The 22,381-nt window shown below is 41.5% G+C and overlaps 1 protein-coding gene across 12 annotated transcripts in view; it reads right to left on the bottom strand.

Annotated features, from left to right (window-relative positions):
* N4BP2 (NEDD4 binding protein 2) overlaps positions 1-15,000 on the bottom strand; it is an 87,069-nt gene extending 72,069 nt beyond the window's left edge. For 3 of the 12 annotated variants that reach the window (XM_055086079.1, XM_055086078.1, XM_055086077.1), the window contains exons 1-4: positions 14,114-14,255; positions 13,439-13,626; positions 8,383-8,446; positions 7,249-7,314 (exon numbers count right to left, since the gene is read on the bottom strand). The gene's annotated coding sequence lies outside the window, so the exon portion shown is untranslated. Of the gene's footprint in view, positions 1-1,075; positions 1,140-7,248; positions 7,315-8,382; positions 8,447-13,438; positions 13,627-14,113; positions 14,262-14,874 lie in introns of those variants that run through there. The other 9 variants (XM_028492034.2, XM_055086081.1, XM_055086082.1 and 6 more) reach the window with 8 other exon arrangements.
* Positions 15,001-22,381: the final 7,381 nt, after the last annotated feature.

Raw genomic sequence — 22,381 nt, forward strand, 5'->3', positions numbered from 1 at the left:
GTGCCCTGCAACCGAAGAGGCCAAAACAGTGAGAGGCCCATGTACCACAAAAAAAAAAAAAAAAAAAAAAAGTTAAAGTTATTGTGGGGACTTCCCTGGTGGTGCAGTGGTTAAGAATCCACCTGCCAATGCAGCGGACATGGGTTCAGTCCCTGGTCCAGGAAGATCCCACATGCTGTGGAACAACTAAGCCCGTGCGCCACAACTACTGAGCCTGCACTCTAGAGCCACGAGCCACAACTACTGAGCCCATGTGCCTAGAGCCCATGCTCTGCAACAACAGAAGCCATCGCAATGAGAAGCCCGCGCCCCGCAACTAAGAGTAGCCCCCACTCGCCGCAACTAGAGAAAGCCCACGTGCAACAACGAAGACCCAACGCCGCCAAATAAATAAATAAATAAAGTTATTGTGTACCGTTGGTGGGAATGTAAAACGGTGCAGCTACTATGAAAAACGGTATGGAGGTTCTTCAGAAAAGTAAAAATAGAATATGATCCAGCAATCCCACTTTTGTGCATACGTCCAAAAGAATTGAAAACAGGATCTCCAAGAGATATTTGCACACCCATGTTCACTGCAGCATTATTCACAATAGTCAAGAGGTAGAAGCAAATTAAAAGTCCATGCAATCTCACACGTGGGGGACAGAGCCAACTTGGGCCCAGCACTGTACTGAAAGGGGTAAAGGGCAGCCATTGCTAGTGCTCATGGAGATGTTGGATAAGGAGCTGTCTTGAGCTCTGACTGGCATACCAGCACTGTCCCAGTGTGTGTCCCAGCCTGGACCAGGCACACGATCCAGCTCCTCTTGCTTCAATGCTGCTCCCCATTGCCAGGCATGGGGAGAGTGCACACTTAGAGAGAACAGACCAGCTAGGACCCGACCCTCAGGATTTATAACTCCAACACCTTGGGACCTGACAATGCCCATAATAGGGTGGTGATGGCCAGTGAACATGGGAGAAGCCCCAGTTCACACCTGTCTCTGGTTCTAGCCTCTCAATCTCTAGTCCCACCTCACACCAAGGTGATAGCTTCCAGCACACCCTGGGGGAAGATGTGACCCATACTCACATGCAGAGGACACCCCTTCAAGACTGGGATAGGTATCCTAATTTCATCGAGACAGAGTGAGTTGAACAAAATGAGAAGGCAAAGGGATTCTTTCAAATGAAAAAATAAGAAAAAAAACCCTGGGGGAAAAAAAAAACAGCCAATGAAACAGATAAATAATTTACCAGATAAAGAGTTCAATGCATTAGTAATAAGAACGCTAACTGAACCTGGAAAAAATTGAGATGAACACAGTGAAAATATTAACAAGAAACAAGAAAATATAAAAAAGAACCAGTAAGAGCTGAAAGATACAATAATTGAAATGAAATACACACAAGGAGTTTACAGCAGACTAGTTGATACAGAAGAACATATAAGTAATTTTTTAAAAAGTTCGTGCAACCTAAATGTTCATCAATAGAAAACTGGATTAAGAAAAGTGGGAAGGACTTCCCTGGTGGTCCAGCGGTTAAGAATCTGCCTTCCAATGCAGGGAACGCGGGTTCAATCCCTGGTCAGGGAACTAAGACCCCACGTGTCGCAGGGCAACTAAGTCTGTGCAATGCAACTACTGAGCCCTCGCACTTTGGAGCCCGTGCGCCACAACTAGAGAGAAGCCTGCACACCACAACTAAGACCCGATGCAGCCAAATTAATAAAGAGAAAGAAAAAGAAGAAAAAAGAAAGAAAATGTGGGATACACACACACATATACATAATGAAACATTATGCAGCCTCTAAAAAGAAGGAAATCCTGTCATATGCTCTAACATAGATGAACCTTGAGGACATTATGCTAAGTGAAATATGTCAGTCACAAAAAGACAAATAGTGTATGATTCTACTTACATGAGGTATCTAAAGTAGTCAAGTTCCATACAGATGGCCTACAGAACATCATTAATCATCAGAGAAATGCAAATTAAAACCACATGAGGGACTTTCCTGATGGTCCAGTGGTTAAGACTTCGCCTTCCAATGAAGGGACGGGGTGTGGGTTTGATTGGTCAGGGAGCTAAGGTTTCACATGCCTCGCTCCCAAACGCTCCCCAAAAACCAAAACATAAAACAGAAGCAATATTGTAACAAATTTGATAAAGACTTAAAAAAAAAAAAAAAAAAAAGAGATGTCACCTCACACCTGTCAGAATGGCTATCATCAAAAAGAACACAGGGGCTTCCCTGGTGGTGCAGTGGTTAATAATCTGCCTTCCAACGCAGGGGACATGGGTTCGAGCCCTGGTCTGGGAAGATCCCACATGCTGCGGAGCAGCCGAGCCAGCGTGCCACAACTACTGAGCCTGCGCTCTAGAGCCCACAAGCTATAATTACTGAGCCCATGCACCACAACTACTGAAGTCCACACGCCTAGAGCCCATGCTCTGCAACTGCAACAAGAGAAGCCCACGCTCCGCAACAAAGAGTAGCCCCGACTTGCCTCAACTAGAGAAAGCCCACGTGCAGCAACAAAGACCCTACACAGCCAAAAATAAATAAATAAAATAAATAATTTTTTTTAATTAAAAAAAAAGAACACAAATAACAAATGTTGGTGAGTATGTGGAAAAAAGGGAACCCTCGCGAATGTAAATTGGTGCAGCCACTGTGGAAAACAGTATGGAGGTTTCTCAAAAAACTAAAATTAGAACTACCATATGACCTAGCAATTCTACTCCTGGGTATATGTAAGAAAAAATGAAAACACTTATTGGAAAAGATAGATGCACCCCAGTGGTCACAGCAGCAGTATTTACAATTGCCAAGATATGGAAGTAACCCAAGTGTCCATCAACAGATGAAGAGATAAAGAAGATATACACAATGGAATACTACTCAGCCATAAAAAAGAATGAAATTTTGCCATTTGCAACAACATGGATAAACTTGGAGGATATTATGCTAAGTGAAATAAGTCAGAGAAAGACAAGTACTGTATGATACCACTTATATGTGAAATTTACAAAATAAAACAAACTAATGAATATAACAAAAAGAAACAGATTCACAGATATAGAAAACAAATCTGTGGTTACCAGTGGGGAGAGGGAAAGGGGTGAGGGGCAAGATAGGTGTAGGGAATTAAGAGGTACAAACTACTATGTATAATATAAGCTACAAGCCATATGCTAACACATATATATGGAATCTAAAAAAAAAAAAAAATCGTCAGAAGAACCTAGGGGCAAGATGGGAATAAAGGGAGGGAGGGAGACGCAAGAGGGAAGAGATATGGGAACATATGTATATGTATAACTGATTCACTTTGTTGTAAAGGAGAAACCAACACACTATTGTAAAACAGTTATACTCCAATAAAGATGTTAAAACAATATTGTAACAAATTTGATAAAGACTTAAAAAAAAAAAAAAAAAAAAGAGATGTCACCTCACACCTGTCAGAATGGCTATCATCAAAAAGAACACAGGGGCTTCCCTGGTGGTGCAGTGGTTAATAATCTGCCTTCCAACGCAGGGGACATGGGTTCGAGCCCTGGTCTGGGAAGATCCCACATGCTGCGGAGCAGCCGAGCCAGCGTGCCACAACTACTGAGCCTGCGCTCTAGAGCCCACAAGCTATAATTACTGAGCCCATGCACCACAACTACTGAAGTCCACACGCCTAGAGCCCATGCTCTGCAACTGCAACAAGAGAAGCCCACGCTCCGCAACAAAGAGTAGCCCCGACTTGCCTCAACTAGAGAAAGCCCACGTGCAGCAACAAAGACCCTACACAGCCAAAAATAAATAAATAAAATAAATAATTTTTTTTAATTAAAAAAAAAGAACACAAATAACAAATGTTGGTGAGTATGTGGAAAAAAGGGAACCCTCGCGAATGTAAATTGGTGCAGCCACTGTGGAAAACAGTATGGAGGTTTCTCAAAAAACTAAAATTAGAACTACCATATGACCTAGCAATTCTACTCCTGGGTATATGTAAGAAAAAATGAAAACACTTATTGGAAAAGATAGATGCACCCCAGTGGTCACAGCAGCAGTATTTACAATTGCCAAGATATGGAAGTAACCCAAGTGTCCATCAACAGATGAAGAGATAAAGAAGATATACACAATGGAATACTACTCAGCCATAAAAAAGAATGAAATTTTGCCATTTGCAACAACATGGATAAACTTGGAGGATATTATGCTAAGTGAAATAAGTCAGAGAAAGACAAGTACTGTATGATACCACTTATATGTGAAATTTACAAAATAAAACAAACTAATGAATATAACAAAAAGAAACAGATTCACAGATATAGAAAACAAATCTGTGGTTACCAGTGGGGAGAGGGAAAGGGGTGAGGGGCAAGATAGGTGTAGGGAATTAAGAGGTACAAACTACTATGTATAATATAAGCTACAAGCCATATGCTAACACATATATATGGAATCTAAAAAAAAAAAAAAATCGTCAGAAGAACCTAGGGGCAAGATGGGAATAAAGGGAGGGAGGGAGACGCAAGAGGGAAGAGATATGGGAACATATGTATATGTATAACTGATTCACTTTGTTGTAAAGGAGAAACCAACACACTATTGTAAAACAGTTATACTCCAATAAAGATGTTAAAAAAAAAAAAAAGACGCAGACCTACTAGAGAATGGACTTGAGAACATGGGGAGGGGGAAGGGTAAGCTGGGACGCAGTGAGAGAGTGGCATGGACATATATACACTACCAAATGTAAAATAGATAGCTAGTGGGAAGCAGCCACATAGCACAGGGAAATCAGCTTGGAGCTTTGTGACCACCTAGAGGGGTGAGATAGGGAGTGTGGGAGGGAGACACAAGAGGGAGGAGATATGGGGATATATGTATATGTACAACTGATTCACTTTGTTATAAAGCAGAAACTAACACACCATTGTAAAGCAATTATACTTCAATAAAGATATTTAAAATATATATATGTATATATATAAGCTACAAGGATGTATTGTGCAACACAGGGACTATAGCCAATATTTTATAATAACTATAAATGGAGTATAACCTTTAAAAATGGTCAATCACTATGCTGTACACCTGAAACATATAATATTGTCCATTAACTATACCTCAGTAAACAAATATAGTAGTCAAACTCTTACAAAGTAGGATGACAGATGCCAGGGGCTAGAGATGAGGTGGGGAAGGGGGGGTTGTTCAATGGGTATAGAGTTTCAGTTCTGCGAGATAAAAAGTACTAGAGACCTGTTGTATTAACCATGTATATACAGTAAGTCCCCTCCATACAAACCTTCAAGTTGTGAACTTCCAAAGATGCAAACATGTGCTCTCATGTCCAATCAAGTAAGGCGTGAGTGAAATTGCAGCTTGCCCTCTGTCTCCTATTGCTGACGATCCTTCAGTTCTACCATCTCCCACCTCCTCCCCCTCCTCCAGTCAGTAACTCTTCTTGCCTGTTCACTCAATGCCAGCTCCTGTATGCCAGATGTTGTACAGTACTACTGTATTTTTCAAGGTACTGTACTGTAAGATTAAAAATGTTTACTTTTTTTGTTTTTTTATGCATTATTTGTGTGAAAAGTATTATAAATCTATTATATTACAGTACTATACAGCCGATTGTTAGTTGGGTACCCAGGCTAACTTTGTTGGACTTATGAACACGTCCTCAGAATGGAAATTGTTCATATGTAGGGAACTTACTGTATTAACACTACTATACTGTTCACTTAAAAATAGTTAAGATGATAAATTTTGTTATACGTTTATTACAATTTTTAAAAAATCTATAAGGCGTTTAACTACAAAGAAAAACAAATGTAAGGGAAGGGAAAGAAAATGTTCACTCAAGAGAGGTTAAGTCAGAAATAGAACAGAAAAGAAAATCACAAATAGAAATCCCAAGAAGTATAAATTTAATTACAACTACACCATCATTTATCAACTCTAGGTCTCCTGATAAAATAGATTAACTGAATCTTTATAGCTCCAGAAACTATACGCAGAATACTCTACTAGGTGTTCTGTACACCCCAATATGACTGGTTGTACATAAACCATATCCATGCCCTATTCAACCACTTCTTTCCTACCAACTACCACCCTCCAAAAAGCCTCCATCCTCTCCTCCCTATCTTTAAAAATTCTAATTCTAAAAAGTTCAAATTCCTATAGTGGAAATACTGTTTGAAATTTGGTTTCTCAAGACACCCTGAATTGAGAACAATGAAGAGAATTCTTAACTCAGACTATCCAAACTCCCAGTATTTACTAGACAGTTTCAGTTCCTTAAAATAAAAGCAGTTTACAATTTATTGTTTCAACTTCCCACTTTCTGTTGACTTCTTGATCCAATGCAATCTGCCACCTACATCTACTGGTTTTTCTCTGGCTGCCCCTTCTCAGTCTCCTTCATTGATTGCTTTTCTCATGCTCACTCTTTCAGTGTCATTGTTACCCTGGGTTCTGTTCCCAACCTTCCGCTCCACCACCTTTTTCTAGGCCCATCCAAATCATGGCTTCAGTACCTATGACTCCAGCCAAGAATTCTCTCCCAAACTCCAATATAGTTAACTGCCTTGAGATAGGAGATAGATGGGCCCCTGGGCTAGACAGCTGGTGTTTGTCAAGTGGAGTAAAATTGAAGCTTTGTTTTCCCTAGACACTCCAAGGACAAAGTTAGTGGCAAGAGCTGAGCTTTGCTGAAGTAAAAAGATAAGATGGTTTTTTTTTGTCCCCCCGCCACCCGCCGCCCCCAGAGCCGTGCTGGTTCTGCAGCTCAGTGACGGCTAGAGCTTCTGTTCTACAGTATGGGGTTTGTTAAAGTTGTCAAGAATAAGGCCTACTTCAAGAGATACCAAGTGAAATTTAGAAGACGGCGAGAGGGCAAAACTGACTACTATGCTCGGAAATGATTGGTAATTCAAGATAAAAATAAGTACAACACACCCAAATACAGAATGATAGTTCGTGTAACTAACAGAGATATCATTTGTCAGATTGCTTATGCCCGTATAGAAGGAGATATGATAGTTTGTGCAGCAAACCACAATTTCTATGAAGATTTTTCAGATAAAGACAGTAATAAACGTATTGAACAAGTTAAAAAAAAAAAAAAAAAAAAGATGACCACTCCTGAGGTCGACGAAAACTTCCCTGTCTGCACATGCACAGGAAGGCTCCTTGAGGGGTCAAAAAAGGGAGGGGGCGCCACCCCATAATAAGTGTGGACATACCCCCAACAGCCTTCTGCGGTAGAATCCATCTTAGCAAAAAGTTACGCACCAATGCTGGGGAGAGTCCTAGACAGGTCAGATGTGAAAAAAGAAACAAGATTATTGGCCTAAAGTAAACAAAGACCGGGAAGGACTGTCCTATATAAGTGATTTAAATCACCTCTTTACTGCGCTCCTCCTCATTAAAGAAGAGACTCATATCCTTTCTCTCCGAATGTATATTTCTGCCTTGCTTCAGGCTTAAATAAACTGTTTCTCTGTGTGCTCTCCCACTTGTTGTGTTGCGTCTCTAATAATAAAATTTGTACCTGTTTTTACAGTTTTTGCCTCCTTGAAACATTCCTGCTTTCAAACGGGGGCAAGAGCCAGGGCCACTTTGCTTCTAGCCTCTAGCCCCTGGTGGTCTAGCAGCTAGGATTCCTGGTTTTCTTCCAGGCTACCCAGATTCAATTCCTGGGCAGAGAACTAAGATCTCTCTTCAGGACCGCTCACTGCTGTCTCTCCGAGATCTGCCTGACAGACATATCTGCGTGTATATTACACAGGCACTTCAAGCCTGAGAGTTCCAGCTTAAAATGCTTCAATGACTCCACAGCTTTCAAGATCAAGTTCCAACTCCTTGGTAAACCATTCAAGGGCTTCTATGATTTGGTCCCTTACCTACCCCTAACGTACTCTTCCTCTACTCCTCCCCAGGTACTCTCTACTCGTCCTGTATCTAATTATTTGTTTCCCAAAAAATTAGATAGATGGGCCCCTGGCCCATCCTGTATCTAATTATTTGTTTCCCAAAAAATTAGATAGATGGGCCCCTGGCCCATCTCACATCTCTGTGCCTCACACATGTTCTACACAAAAGTCCCTCTACCTCATCCCACCCAACCCATATTTCTTGCCTCAATTAACTTTCTTTCAGGAAAGTTTTCCACTATCCCAAAGTCTGATTTACACAGAGCTGCCACTGCATCCTAGATACGCCTCTACCTTAGCACCTTTGTATTTATTTATTTAGACTACTAGTCTATAAGCATCTCACAATGTGTTTCTATTTAGCAAACAAAAGCTTAACAAATATTTGTTATATGCCAGCACAAACCAAAAAGCCAATTTAGTTCTTTAAAATACTGGACTTACCATTTCGGTACCTGGAATACTCAGGTCCATAATACAGGGCATCTCTTTCCCATGAATAAAATATCTAGGAAAATAAATTGAAAGTCAGAAGGGTGGTTAAGATTTAGAATGGATATTCTTTGTGTCTGCCCAGAACTCCCCCCCTACTCCACCAGGGGCCTGATTCCTGCTAATAGACCCCTGGCTGTATAAGTAAGCACATCACACGATCTAGGCTGAACTAGGCATAGTACCTCATCCCCTCAGCTGCAGGAAGTGGTCAAAGGACAGGCATGTGAGCAACTCTACCTAGATCCTCTGACATGAGTCTCTAAGTAGTTAAGCCTGTGCGCCAGGAACCAGGTCCTTGTTGTAAAGAAGCATATCTGCAGTAGGAGAGATGGTGCCAGTAGTTAGGACTAGTGGTTAGGACTCGGAGCTTTCACTGCCAGGTCCCAGGTCGGGGAACTAAGATCCCACGTGCCACGGGGTGCAGCTAAAAAAAAAAAAATTTATAGGAAGGATCTAACTATGGGCAAATTCCCACCTTAGCTCCTTATGGCCATCTCTATCCATACACTTTCTGTTATATGGTTACTGAACCAGTAACTTTTCCATCCATAGGCCATTTCAAACTGTATCTGTTATTTGCAATCCAAAAAGTCCTAACTAATAACCTCTAACTAATATTCAGAGAAACTGAATAAGATGGAAATTATATGTAAAGGTATACTTCACTGAAACTGTAAAAGGACCTACTTAGTATGCCTTTCCTTCTTAGAAAACTTTCATCTATCAGATATAATGTCTTTCTCTTCCCTACTAGGTAAACCCCCAAATTACTATTTAACTCCCTTTTTAATACACTCTATGCAAATCACTTTTTTTTTTTTTTTTGGCCATGCCGCGCAGCTTGCAGGATCTTAGTTCCCTGACCAGGGATGGAACCTGTGCCCCTTGCCGTGGAAGCATGGAGTTTTAACCACTGGACCACCAGGGAAGTCCCTCACATCATTTTTTAAGATAGTCAATTTACCTCTTTCTTTGTTACACCCTAACCAGTACATGGTGAGATAACAATAAGCAATTACAATGAGAATGTAGAATGCTAGGCAAACAAGTAGAGGGCTGGCTTCCCTAGAGAGGTTATCACCTCTATGGAGACCTGAAAGTATGAGCTAACAAAACCAAAGGGGAAGGAAGCAGGGAGCTAAGGAAGGCATTCCAGACAGAGGAAAGCTTCTGTACTCAGGCCTAGATTTAACGAACGTGGCATCTTGAGGGAGAAATCCAAGTAACTGTTTATGACTAGCAGCACATGGAGGGCAAAAGGAGAAAGTGACAGAGGATGAAGAAGTAAACATGCCAGATCATGATCCTGAAAGCCAAATTAAGAAGTTCAGGGCTTCCCTGGTGGCGCAGTGGTTGACAGTCCACCTGCCGATGCAGGGGACACGGGTTCATGCCCTGGTCCGGAAGGATCCCACGTGCCGCAGAGTGGCTGGGCCCGTGAGTCATGGCCGCTGAGCCTGCGCGTCCGGAGCCTGTGCTCTGCGACGGGAGAGGCCGCAACAGTGAGAGGCCCGCATACCGCAAAAAAAAAAAAAAAAAAAAAAAAAGCCACCGCAATGAGAAGCCCATGCACCGCAACGAAGAGTAGCCCCCTCTCTCTGCAACTAGAGAAAGCCTGTGCATAGCAACGAAGACCCAATGCAGCCAAAAATAAATAAATTAAATTAAATTTTTTAAAAAAAAGTTCAGATTTTATCCTGAAGGCAATGAAAAGTCACACATAAAAAATGTTTTGGGACTTCCCTGGCGGTCCAGTGGTTAGGACTCTGTGCTTCCACTGCAGGGGTGCACAGGTTTGATCCCTGGTCAGGGAACTAAGATCCCACAAGCTGCACGGTGTGGCCGAAAAACAAAAGTTTTTAGCAGGGGAGTTACAGGTTTAAATGTGTTAGACAGATTACTCTGGCTACAGTGGGAAAAGTGGATTGGAAGGCAAGACTGAAAGAAGGGATAACCACTTAGAAGGCTATTGCGGCAATCCAGGTAAGAGATGATGCTAACCATGGAGCTGGATGTTAGCCTTGGGAATAGAGGAAAAGGCACAGGTTCAAGAGATATTAAGGAGAAAGAATTCAACAGGGCTCAGTGATCAATCAGAATATGAAGCGAAAAAGAGATGAAAAGGAATAGCCCATGTTTCTGCCAAGTTATTATTAGCAGCGCCTACTATTTACCCAATTCTTAGCACACATGCATTACCTCATTTAATCTTCCCCTAGAAAGAAGACGTAGTTTGTTTCATATTTTTGGTTTGAGGCTGGGAGAGGGAAGGTTGATAATAACTACAGTTTGGGATATGCTCAGTTTGAGTTACCTGTGGGAGCATACAAATGAACATGTCATGAAGATAGATGATATACGAGTCAGTTATCAGGAAAGAGCTTTGGGTTGGAGATTTAAGAATTATCAGCATACAGATAGTAACTGGGAAAAATATTTTTTAAAGTAAAATATCTCCTTTATTCATGCCAATATTTATTTAATACCAATACAACTATAGCGTTGAGACTAGTGTTAGAGAAAAAAAATTGAGTAAAATTCAGTGAAACTCAGTTACAATAGGGAGGAGGTAGCTCAATATAATGGTTCAGAGGTAATACAATGAGTACGTGATTATCTCTGCTGGGGGAAGGAAGGAAAGAAGACTTTACAACATGTACCACCTAAATCTTGAAGTAGGTTAGCAGAGAGTTTAGGGGGAGGAGGACACGGAGAACAGTTAAGACACTACAAGCGGAAGAAACAAATTCAAAGACAAAAGAAAAAAATTTTTAAAAGATATGCTGCTTCAGAACAGAAAAATTAAATATTATTCATGTCAGTCTCCCAAACTAATTATTAAATTTAATAAATAGAGCAGATATATTAAAAAAAATTTTAAAGACACATAGGAGAAATTCATTCTACTAAATACTATATCATATTATGAAAGTAACATTATAAAATTAAATGGTATGGCTACAAAAATCCGATAAAAGATGGAAGGACTGTTATTAAAAGAGTCCAGATATAATTTTTTTTTCTAATTTACTTATTTTATTTATTTATTTTTGGCTGTGTTGGGTCTTCGTTGCTGCACGCGGGCTTTCTCTAGTTGTGGCGAGAGGGGGTTATCCTTCATTGCAGTGCACGGGCTTCTCATTACGGTGGCTTCTCTTGTTGTGGCACATGGGCTCTAGGAGCGTGGGCTTCAGTAGTTGTGGTGCATGGGCTCAGCAGTTGTGGCTCATGGGCTCTAGAGCACAGGCTCAGTAGTTGTGGCGCACTGGCTTAGTTGCTCTGCGGCATGTGAGATCTTCCCAGACCAGGGATCGAACCAGTGTCCCCTGCATTGGCAGGTGGATACTCAACCAATGCGCCACCAGGGAAGCCCCAGATATAATTCTAATGACGTCTGGCTTACTCATAGACTGGCATGATAAATATTAAAAAAAAAAATTCAATCTCTTCTTTAATTCCTAATAAAACTACTAAAGGCATTTAATAATGTGATCTGCTAAGATTTAATGTTTGACCTGACAAACTAAGATTATTCCCAAGACTTAGAATGTGAGTTTGCATATAAAAAGCTGAATAGAAGGAAGGCAAAGATGGTAGCTCTCTTCTAACTGCTTTGCATATCAAAAGACATGCATAACCATAGATAATCAAGAAGAAAGGGGAGGTTTTTTTTTTTTCTTTTTTTTGCGGTATGCGGACCTCTCACTGTTGTGGCCTCTCACATTGCGGAGCACAGGCTCCGGACCTATGCTCCGGACGCGCCGGCTCAGCGGCCATGGTTCACGGGCCCACCGCTCCGCGTCATGTGGGATCTTCCCGGACCGGGGCACGAACCCGTGTCCCCTGCATCGGCAGGCGGACTCTCAACCACTGCGCCACCAGGGAAGCCCGAAAGGGGAGATTTTAAGAGAAGGAAAATCCTCAGATAGTATTAAAAAAATACTACCTACTGCACCTACACTGATAATATTTATTTAACCTCTACTGTGTACAGATACTATGCCTACTTTAATAAAGAAAAAAACATTCCATAACTTAAGCCCACTTTTTCTATGAAGTCCAGTGCTCGGTCCCCTTTACTCTCCCCTTCAAAGCAATTAAAGTCAACAGGTGCACAAACTGACATTCGTAATTACTAAATGCTGATTTGTCCTGGGTTTTGTTTGTTTTATACGTTAGTCTTTTTTCATGAACTAAAGTGTAGCATCCATGCAGAAAAAGCAGCCACTTCTTTCCTATTATTTTCACCATCTCCATCACGGCAGCCCCCCATCCTAGCACAGCCACTTGAATAATAAAGGCTCTGGCACAGGAACAAAAAATTGTTGATTTCTGACTTTTAACAACGGACAACGTAAGAAAATTAAACCACGCTTATTATCAAAACACCAACACATGATGTTTATATTTCTTAAGGCATTTAAGGATTCTTTCATTGAAAACTGAAGGATGAAAGTTAAAATGAGTTAAAAAGAGAGCTGGGCGTTTGATAGGAAAACAGTGGAAATAATAAAAGCAGAATGAAACGGCTGCTGTTGAGATGAAAAGGTAACATTTTTTTTAAAGTGGGGTTAGAGAGGCAGCTGCAAATCAGTTTTTTCTGAGAAGCCAGGTTCATGTCCAGGATTTTTTTCTCTGAGCTCAACCAATCCCCACCTTTTCTGAGTTATCCAGTTTCCAGGCAAGCAGCGCTTCTTGATTGGCTTAAAGATGTCGAGTAGAAAAACCAGCCAATCCTACCTTCAAGTCAGAACTGTGCTATGGAGACATTACAACCACTGCATGGCGAGAATGTGTACAAACCTGTCCGTGTCACAAATATCAGATCCTAGTTCTAAAGACTGTTGCCGAAAAGAAGATTCTTTAAAGCCAACAGTGAGCGCGATCGGGCGTTTACACTTTTTTTTTTAAATTACTCTCTCTTTCGGAGAGGGAAAAAAAACAAAAAACACCACGTTTTTACCAAGAGCTTAAGAAATAAACTGCCCCAGGTCGAGTGACTCACTCTATCCAAGACGGATTTCCACACGGACCTCTAGGAGAGGGTCCGGATCACGGTAGGGCTCAAGGAGGGACCCAGCGAGGATCAAAGTTGCCGTGGGGGAGGGGGTGTGGACGACGATCCAAGCGGCACAGACACCGGGAACCGGGAATGCCTCCCCGCAGTATCCAAACTCGGAACGTGCGAAGAGGCTGTGTTTAGATTGGAAGTGAGTAAATAAACAGCTCTGCTAGGACTACGTGCTCGGGAGGGTGGCCCGAAGTTCCAAGAAGGATCCGCCTGGGAAAAGCCGAAGGCGCTCGGAGGGCCTCGAGGTCAAGTCCAGGCGGGAACTGACAGGGAAGCTACTGGGGGCGAGAGGGGTGTGTCAAGGGCCTGGAGGCCCGCCAGGGACTGGGGGGCCGGGAACTCGACCGCGGCTTCCGCCTGCGCCCGACCTCGGGCGGCGCGCCATGGCCCGCCCCTCACCGACGCCTCACTTCCCTTCCGTCCGGGCGACCGGGCCCGCGGACCGGACTGCCCGCGCCGGCCCCCCACGTTCGGGGATTGGGGTTTCGGTGGCAGCGCCTCCCGCCGCTTACCTCAGGCCCTCCGCTCGGATTCGGGGACTCCGGGATTCCTTCCCTCCCGGACCCTCAGCCCAGCCCCGCCGCCCCGCCTCCCACCCGCCGCCTTTACCTGCTCCGGGAACGGGCCGAGGGCGTCGAGGCCGAGGCCGCGTCGTCGAGTGTGAGACGCAGCGCCGCGATTTCGCAGCCCTTTCCCGCCGCCGCCACTGCGCTCTCCGGCACGGCGCAGGGCTGGCGAGCAGCGGCGGCCGCGGGGGGGAGACGCGCGGCGGGCGCCCGGCGGGGAGACACTGCCGCTCTCCGTCCGGCCGGGGAAGAGCAGCCTCGCAGCAACCAGCCGCGAGAGGGCGGGTGGGCGGCCGAATGGGGAGGGGTCTCGGGGAGTAGGGAATGGCTGCCACGTCGCCCAGGTGGATCGCTGCTCTGCGCCTCCCCCACCCACGCCGGCTCCCGACCACGACCTCTGGTTCGTCCCCGAGCTCCGCTGGGGCGCGTCGGCCCGCCCCGCAGGGCCGGTCCCGGCGACCCCTGCCCGCGGGCGCTCCCGCCTCTCCCACTGCCCACTGAGAGCGGGTCCTGGCCTGGCCGGTTCTGCCGCATCTGAGCCGCCCCCCACCCCCGAAAAAAGCTCGGCCGAAAGCCTGACGTGTTTCCCCCTCTCCTTGTTGTGGGGTCACACGGAGAAGCAAGCCCTTTTCAATGCGTCGGGTTTTCGGGGAAGGCGGGAGCCGTTTTGAGCTGGTGAATTTAGCAGTAAGGGGCCCGTAATTTCGGCCGAAACAAGCTGCGCAGTAACCGTGTTAGACACAGCCGTGTATAAGCCTCTTCACTCCCAATCTTCAAAAGCAAAACAGAAACACAAGATCATACTCGCTGGTTGAGGCGGGGGAGGAAATGGGAGCCGGGGCGAGCCCGCCAGCTCGCAGGTCCCAGCGGCAAGTTGGGAGAGATCGCGGGGCGAGCCAAGCGGCCTCAGCTTAGCCTAACTGAGCTGTTGACACGAGGCGTGTAAAGCCACGGCGGCGGCGGGCGCGCGAACGGCGTCTCCGCGCGCGCCGCGCTGTCCGCGGGAGGTTTCCGGGCGCGCGGCCCGCTGCCCCTCTGCGCGCTCGGGTGTCGGACACGGCGCGGCCGCCTCAGAGCCGGGAGACAAAGGGGTCGGCGGTAGCCGCGGCCGCAGCCGGGACCGAAGCTGCCTGGTCGCAACCGGCGCTGCCGACATGCGGTCAGAACACGCTGGCGGAAGCACAAAAAAAACGACACCACGTTTGCAACGTAGAACCGCAGCCGCTGACCTTTGCCCTGCTTAGAGCTTCAGTTTTCAGGTGCCAAGAAAAAGCAACGAGGTTTTCTGCCCTTTTGCATTCACTGTGTTATTAGACCGTCCCCAAAACCTGCTCCATTTTTTTGTCTTCCTAAACTCTGCCTTCCTTTGTTTGCTTCTTCTGTGTTCTGACGTGAAATGTTCAGTGTTTTCAGGCACACGAATTTTTCACCCTTGCTTTCTGGGGGTGGTGATTATGCTTGTGTTTTTTCCTCCCTCTGTTCCCCTCCCTTTTCAATTACTTTTTGTTCCACCGTCAGTGTTTTTCGTAGAGAAAAGAAGTAGCCCCCTGACAAAGTATTCCTTTGCATCGAAGAGACAGACTGTCAGTGTTGTTTTAGTAATTGCTATAAACTGAGTGAAAATTTGGGGAAAATGCAAGTGAATTTTTATCTTCATTTAGATCTAGTTGGAACACTAACTCACGAAAACATTATAGTGGGTTTTTTAGAAACCCGAAATATTTAAGCAGAGACCTCGGGTTTGGTACGTGTTCTAATGAAACCATCCACACGGGAAAAAAAGGTCTGGTTTTTTTTTTCCTTTTGTATGATTTTTGTATTTTTAAAAGTCCCTTGAGCCCCTGTTAAGAAATTAAAATACAAACACCCCTATCAATGCTTTTATTAATTTTGAAGCAGCAGAGATTTTAACAAAGTACCCAGAATCTCAAGATATAAATAACTATTGCTGAGACCCTGACATTATCTCTGCTTCTGAACAGCCATTAAAAGAGACTAATAACAGTGCTACATGCCACTTTAGTAATGAAAGAATCCTAGTAATTATAAACTTCAAAGAAATCTATTAAGTTAATATTAATTTCATTCATATGAAATAACATAATAAAATGACTATCATGTTGATAATATTGTCAGCATGATAATGAAAACTGGCATTTAAATTCTTGATTTTTCCTTTTAACATTGTTAAGGATTCATCACATCTTAGGTCTGAACAAAAAGAAATAAAGTATTCTTAACACTGGAAAATATATTTCAAGCCAGCAAGACATCACCCAGGCTGAATATTTAAAGAAAAAATAGTGTCTGCTTACTATATCAATAAAAGAAAAACATCAATACTATAAAGTTCTAAAGTCAGACTCAAATGAAGAACAAAGCAACCTTTACTCAACATCCACAATACCAGCCTTCTTTGTGAATATTTATAAAGATTTCCTCCTTCCTTATTGGTTTAAGTTCTAAGCCAATAGGAAAAGTACAACACATCTTTTAAAGGGTGAGACATAAGCATTAGGTTAAAACATTGGATAAACTGATTGTTTATCATGCTCATTCTCATTTGAGATTGGGTATCTTTTAATTTTAAAGAAGAAATTTAAGAATATCTGAATTATTGAGTATCTTGATGTACCTTAAATACCAAGGTGCTACTCCTGATCACACCCTGCTCTCTATAATCTTCCAGTTGGTTATGTTACAATATTTAATTCTCTAAAATGCCAGATGAATCTGTAGAATGGCAAAATGCTACCATTTAACACTTTAAATAAGATGAACCCTGGCATTTCTTTAGATGAAAGACTGGCCTTTAAGGAAATAATAAAATTTACATTTTTTAAAATGTCTTGGATTTTTGTAAATAAATAAAATTTTGTAATTTATTATAAACAAATCTTTGATATTTGTCTAAAGCATCTTCGGTCTATTTAACAGCTAAATTCTAAACATGCTTGTTTATGTTTAGGACATAAGTATGATTTCCTCTCAGTCGAAAATAATTTATGCCACCTTTGCATTTCTATCCTTTTAATTTGACTTGGAGCATTCCACTTAATTTAATTATTTGCATATTTATAATCTCCCTTAGTAGATCATCAATTCCTTGAAGATAGGTTCTGTTTCCCATTCAGTCTTGTATTCCTCATTACCAAACTCAGACCCTTGTACAAAACACTGCTTGGACACTTGATGAGTAAAAGAATGAGCATTACCCCATTGACACAGCATATGGCAAATCAAAAGAAAATCTGTCTCAGGATTTTTTTTCTCTTTTACATAGTGGCTGATAAATACTTGTTTTCATTCCCAATTAAACTTAGAATAACATTTTGCAAGAACATTACTAAAAGAAAGTAAGAACCAACATATGCTGGAACTCTTGTGTTTTTCAATTTTAAATCTGGTAGAAACTGGATAGTGAGTTATATTGCTGTTATCTAAAGTAAATAATATCAGTGGGCTTATCTTTATAAAAGATTTCTTTACCACACTCAACAGGAGCTGCAAGCTTTGTGGCCTTGGGAAAATTACTTTAAGCCCTCTAAAACTCAATTTTCTCATCTCTCTAATGCATTCATTATATCTACTTATGATTAATTAAAATAATGAAAGCATGTAAAAGTAAAGGCTCAATAGATGGTAGTTATCGATTGCAGATATTATGGATTCAATCATGAAGAAAAAGTAATTTTCTCTGTGCAGTTATTTATCTCTAAAAAGGCAGGCATACAGTGCTGCTTTTTTTAAAAAAAAAAGTGAGGAAACAAATATCTCGAAGGAAAGAATAGGATACTAAGAACATCTACGGAGAGGAGATAACTTTTAAGAATTGAAATTTGCTAAGAATACATCTTAAGTGTTCCTGTGCACACACACACACACAAAAGGTAACTATGAGAAGTGATGGGATGTGTTAATTGTGATAAGCATTTCACAATGTATACCTATATCAAATCATCATGTTGTACACTTTAAGTATGTACAATTTTGTCAATTATACCATACCTCAAGCTGGGAGGTGAGGAGCGATGAGGAGGGAAAAGGTCAATCCACTGGTGAAAAACCAATAACAAAAAAACCCCCATATCCCTTAGTGTAGTTTCCAAATCCTGCCACTCCTACAGAAATGGACTTCAAATAGACCTCAAGCAGAGATCCACGGAGAGATGCTCTTGAGAATTTTATCTTTGCTATACCCAGTTTCTCCATAACTGAATGGCCAGACTGCCAGTGAGGCAGTCTCCAAACTTGACAGGGAAAGATAGAAATGGAATTGGCAAAAGAGAGTATTAAAAAAAAAAAAAAAAGCCACCTAAGAGAACTAGAACTACAGAATGGATGGCAAAGACAGCTTCCTCATGCCTGGGATAATCCTTTTGTAAATGTGATAGCAACCACAGTGCTGTGTCTTTGTGAATAATTTTTACTGGAAGCCATACTTCAGTCCAGAAGCATATTGGGGTAGCTCCAGCTTTATGTAACTGTAAGATTTCATATCATTTGCCAGTAAGGGAATGTTACATTCTATACTCATACCTGTTGACATCTTTCTGTCAGTTACATTACTCTTCCATTTGTGACAATCACACACATCCCAATACATCCTACTTCCAATGATGTTGAACCATTGGCTAACCTAGTCATTCATTTTCACTCATCTATGTCTTTACAAACCCGTTCAAATGCCCTTTCTCCTGTAAAGTTTTCCTAGATGCCCCAAACATAATGAACTGCTTCTTCATCTACAACCATAGCAATTTGCATATCTCTCTCTTATTCAGTCACAATGATGACTGTTTCTTGGTGTGTATCTTCACCAAAACTGAACTCTTTTCCCCTAGACAAGGAGATATATACCCAGTGACTAGAAAACATCCTCTATACATTGAAATGTAGTAGACCTCTTTTAGGGTACCTCCTAGTTCACAATTTCCCCGTTAGCTTTACTCACCCCCATTCCATAGGGTGGACTTCAGGGCCTTAAAAAATGACTCCTGGCCACAGTTAATTAACCAAGGGTGGGTGTCTCAATACAATTAGCCCCTTCCTGGAAAATTTTAGAATTGAGACAAAGTCAAAAAGTAGCATTAGTAAAATCAAAAGACAAATGATAAACAAGAAAAAAGTACAATTCATATCAGAGACAAAGGACTGGTTCCTCTAATACATAGACACCTGGAAATCAATAAGAAAAAGACCAACAACCCAACATAAGAAAAAAAATAGTCAAAGCATAAAGAAAACTTAAAAATTTATATATTTTATATATGTCTTATGTATTATAAGTACCTTATAAACACACTTCTGGTTTTTTATTGCAACATTAAATTCCAAAATTTGGAATCCTATAATTTAAAAGAATGATGGCACTCTCTGAGTTCTGATACTGTAAAATCTCCAGGATAAATTGCTCAGTGAAAAAAAATGTGTGTATGGTATATTGCCATTAGTGTAAAAAATTGGGAAGAGGAGAAAGGTAGATAGATAGATGTATTTTATCACATATACATAAAATTTCTCTGGAAGGAGATGGAACAAACGGGTACCATTGGTTGCCCTTGAGAAAGGGAACTGAGTAGCCAGAGGAAAGAGGCTGGAGAGACTTTTTACTGTACCTTTTTTGAACCAAAAGAATCTATTTGCTATTTAAGAAAAAATATTAAGTAAGAGTGAAATATTTGGGATTCTAGAGAGATTCGTTTTCTTTGTGCAAGTAAGCGTATATGGGGTTACCTCAGGAGTTGGGGGCAACTATATTCTGCATGAAGCCTGAGGAGAAAAGGAAGCTGTCCTAGAGAGAAGACTCAAGCAGACAAGCAGAGAAGAGAGATTGGAGAGATGGAGAGAAAGTATTGTCTGTGCTCTCAACAATTTGGTTCTAGTCTTTCCTGGAGCCAGCTGCATCCCTCCCCTCGGTTTCTTTAAAACATTCCTGTAGGGCTTCCCTGGTGGCACAGTGGTTGAGAATCTGCCTGCCAATGCGGGGGACACAGGTTCGAGCCCTGGTCTGGGAAGATTCCACATGCCGCGGAGCAACTAGGCCCGTGAGCGACAACTACTGAGCCTGCGTATCTGGAGCCTGTGCTCCGCAACAAGAGAGACCGCGACAGTGAGAGGCCCGTGCACCGCGATTAAGGGTGGCCCCTGCTCGCCACAACTAGAGAAAGCCATCGCACAGAAACAAAGACCCAACACACCCAAAAATAAATAAATAAATTAATTAATTAATTAAAAAAAAAATTCCTATATTCTTTTTTTCTTCCAGTTTTACTGAGATATAATTGACGTATAACACTGTATAAGTTTAAGGTGTACAGCATAATGACTTGATTTACACCATGAAGTGATTACCACAGTAAGCTTAATGAGCATTCATTTCATATAGATATAAAATAAAAGAAAAAGAAAAAAATATTTTTTTCCTTGTGATGAGAACTCAGAATTTGCCCTCGTAACAACTTTTATGTGTAACATACACCAGTGTTAATTATATGAATCATGTTGTGCATCATATCCCTAGTATTTGTCTTACAACTGAAAGTTTGTACCTTTTGACCACTTTCATCCAATTCTTCCTTCCCCCACCCTCTGCCTCTGATAACCACAAATCTGGTCTCTTTTTCTATGAATTTGTTTGTTTTTTGAAGTATAATTGTCTTACAACACTGTTAGTTCCTGGTACACAACATAGTGGTGCAATATTTCTATACATTACAAAATGCTCACCACAATAAGTCTAGTTACCATCTGTCACCACACAAAGATATTACAGTATTATTGACTATATTCCCCACACTTACATTTTATCCCCATGACTCACTTATTTTGTACGTGGAAGTTTGTATCTCTTAATGTCCCTCACTTATTTCACTCACTCATTCCCCCACCCTCATCCCCTCAGGCAACCACCTACTGTTCTCTGTATCTATGATTCTGTTTCTGTTTCTCTGTTTGTTTGTTTGTTTGTTTTGTTTTTTAGATTCCACATGTAAGTAAGTCTTTTTCTTTCTAACTTACTGTACCTAGCATAATACCCTCTAGATCCATCCACGTTGTAGGAAATGACAAGATTTCACTTTTCTTTATGGCTAACATTCCATTGTATATATATATACCACATGTTGTTTATCCATTCATCTATCTATGGGTACTTAGGTTGCTTCCATATCTTGGCTATTGTGAATAATGTTGCAATGAATATAGGGGTGCATATATCTTTTCAAATTAGTATTTTTGTTTTCTTTGGAAAAATACCCAGAAGTGGAATTGCTGGATCATATGGTAATTCTATTTTTAATTTTTTGAGGAACCTCCATACTGTTTTACATAGTGGCTGCACCAATTTACATTCCCACCAACTCTTTTCTTTGCATTCTTGCCAACATTTGTTATATTTGTTCTTTTTGATAACAGTCATTCTGAGGGGATATCTCATTGTGGTTTTGAATTGCATTTCCCTGATGATTAGTGATGTTGAACATCTTTTCATGTGCCTGTTGGCTGTCTGAATGTCTTTGGAAAAATGTCTATTCAGGTCCTCTGCCCATTTTTTAATCAGGTTGTTTGGTTTTTTGATGTAGAGTTATATGAGTTCTTTGAATATTTTGGATAATAACCCCTTATCAGATATATTGTTTGCAAATATCTTCTCCCATTCAGTAGCTGACCTTTTCATCTTGTTGATAGTTCCCTTCACTGTGCAAAAGCTTTTTAGTTTGATATAGTACATTTGCTTTTTTTTGCCTTTGTTGCCCTTGCCTGAGGAGACAGATCCAAAAAATATATTGCTAAGACGATGTCAAATATACTGCTTATGTTTTCTTCTGGGAGTTTTATGGTTTCAGGTGTTAAATTTAAGTATTTAATCCGTTTTGAGTTTTTTTTTTTTTAATGTGGTGTGAGAAAGTAGTCCAGTTTGACTCTCTTGCATGTAGCTGTCCCATTTTCCCAACACCACTTATTGAAGAGGCTGTCTTCCCCATTATATATTCTTGCCTCCTTTGTCATAGATTAATTGATCATCTAAGTGTGGGCTCATTTCTGGGCTCTCTATTCTGTTCCATTGATCTACATATCTGTTTTTATGCCAGTATACTGTTTTGATTACTGCAGCTTTGTTGTATAGTTTGAAATCAGGGAGTATGATACCTCCAACTTTGTAAGAAACATTCCTATATTCTTATAATAAATCTCTTTTTTTTAATAAATTTATTTATTTTATTTATTTATTTTATTTTTGGCTGTGTTGTGTCTTCGTTGCTGCGTGTGAGCTTTCTCTAGTTGCGGCGAGCAGGGGCTACTCTTCATT

This window comes from Physeter macrocephalus, chromosome 7 (genome assembly GCF_002837175.3).
Source record: "Physeter macrocephalus isolate SW-GA chromosome 7, ASM283717v5, whole genome shotgun sequence".
Classification (NCBI taxonomy): Eukaryota; Metazoa; Chordata; class Mammalia; order Artiodactyla; family Physeteridae; genus Physeter; species Physeter macrocephalus.